Source organism: Wasmannia auropunctata, unplaced genomic scaffold (assembly GCF_000956235.1).
Source record: "Wasmannia auropunctata unplaced genomic scaffold, wasmannia.A_1.0 LD336090.1, whole genome shotgun sequence".
NCBI lineage: Eukaryota > Metazoa > Arthropoda > Insecta > Hymenoptera > Formicidae > Wasmannia > Wasmannia auropunctata.
This window is the reverse complement of record NW_012026800.1, coordinates 4,800,638-4,802,991: the sequence shown is the minus strand read 5'-3', so window position 1 is coordinate 4,802,991 and position 2,354 is coordinate 4,800,638.

Here is a 2,354-nt window from a genome sequence, read left to right as displayed (position 1 = left end):
TTCAGACGTGTGCTCTTCCGATCTAGGACATGTAGAAAAAAAATAAACACACTTTCATTATATAAATCGAACCCAAGCTATCGATTAAGTCTAGTTAGAACTTAATCGGTTCGACCGTTATTGAGATCTCAAAATCTCGGGTGCTCGCAACGCAACGGCTCGCGTTAAGAGACCCGGCATGGCTTGACATATATGAGTATATGAGTATATGACATATTATTTTTATATACATTTTTATATACATACATATATTTTATATTATATTTTATTAATATTTATAGTTTTTTAAACACTTGACACCAAGCCACTACCGTGTCTCCTGATTATGAACTACATTGCATTAGACTATTAACCCTTCGATACACACAACTGTCAAATTATGCAATGACAGCCGTTAACGAAGTTAGCGCAACGAGAGAATCAATCGGCATCGTGAAAAAGATTTAATAATAAACTACGAGAAAATTTCGAGGGATGCGTTATAACTGCTATAACTTATATATCGGATGAATGCCGAGAATTTTCCAGAGACTTATAACTGTTGTATATGGACGACTTCTTTATTGCAACTGCCGTTATGCGGAGGGATACATCAAAATTCTCCCCTTCCCCTTGCTCTATCTAGCGGCCGCTATAATTTTTTATGCGCCTAGCATTATCGCAAGCGCCTGGCGCCTCTATTGATCTGTATCATGGATCATACCTGATCGGTATCGATTGGCCGGGATAAGATGCGAGTATTAATTTAACATACCTTTTTTTAGATAGAAATATTTATCAAATATTTTTAAATTCTAAAATTAATATAAATTATTAATAATTTAATATTTAAATATTCTGGAAAGTTTAAGAAAGTTATTTTAACTAAAATTTTAAATAATTTAAATAAAAAAAAAACCTTTATTTAAACATAGCGGATTTTGTTCACTTATCAGTTTAATTTCTACTTAGTATTGTTTATTCACATTGTCTTGAAAAATGATGTTTTCTTATTTACAAATTGTTGCGATAAATATTATTACATGCTTCAGTGATCAAATTGATTAAGATCTTTGTCTTACAAGGAAAGAGACCCAAGTGTTCCCTTCCAATTTCGATGAGCTTTTGATATGTTATTCTCCAGACAAAACCAAGAATTAAGTTACCTCATATTTGTGCCCGTTTGCGCTTTTAAGGAGTGAAACACCTCTTAGAAAAAAATCAGTTTTTTTATTTTAATTCGAATATTGTCGAAACTAGGAGAGATAGAAAAAAATAGTCTGAATAAAAATTAAATGGCTTTAAAAGTATATTTATAATTATAATTTTTTATTGCTTAATTTTTTGTTTACCCCTACCACCACTAATTTTTTTTTAATTTTTCGAAATTTTTTTTACCAAATTAAAGGTTATTGTAAAACAAATTCAACCATGTGTGATAAAGTTATTTTTTAAAGTTTTCATCATTTTTGAGAAATAATTATAAACGCCTCTATACGCACACCATCTCGTTACGCTGCGCGCACGCAGCACGTTCTGCTCGCATTTTTGCATTTAACAGGGGATAACGATGAAAACAAATATATTTTTGCAATATTCTGCGGATGTATAACTATGAATCGTTTTTATCGCGCACGGCTAGACAACGCTTACGAAGCAAAGTTTGAATGTCATAAAAGGTCAAGTCAAATCGGTGTAAACAACTTATTGCGGAAACAGTCTGTACATATAATAACCACAGCAGTATAAAATGCTGTCGCTATGCGAATGTTAGAATCAGTGCACCGTGATATCGTGTATTAATAACATCGTGTATTTGTAACATCAGCATCACTGTATCAATCACTACAGTCAATTTTATAAGTACATTTTTTAAATATTTCAAAAATTTATATTAATATTTATACTTTTCGTATAATTTAATTTTTAGCTTATAAAAGTAAGTTATTATTTAAAATTTTTAATTGTATTTTATATTTTATTACAGTACTGCAGAAAAATCTTTTGGTACTTATTCCTACTATTTTTGTGGAAAAAAAACATATCAGTTATCATATATTAAATATATACAAACAAGTTTATGTATCATAAAAGAGTATATTTCTTCTTGGGTTTCTCACGGAAAATAAAAATATAAAACGTATAATAATTATATAATAATTATATAATATATGTTGTGATAAGCAATTTGTCACTTTTAAATTTCTAATATATATTGTATGAGTTATTTTTTATTTGTAAATTGGCAGAACTGCCTCGCATTTTTTCGAGTTTAGTCGTTAGCTCTCGTTTTGTCTTTGTCGGTTCCTTTTTCCTTTGTACGCAATGCTAAATAAAGCAGAGTTCTCATAAGAATATTGAATATACATCTTTTT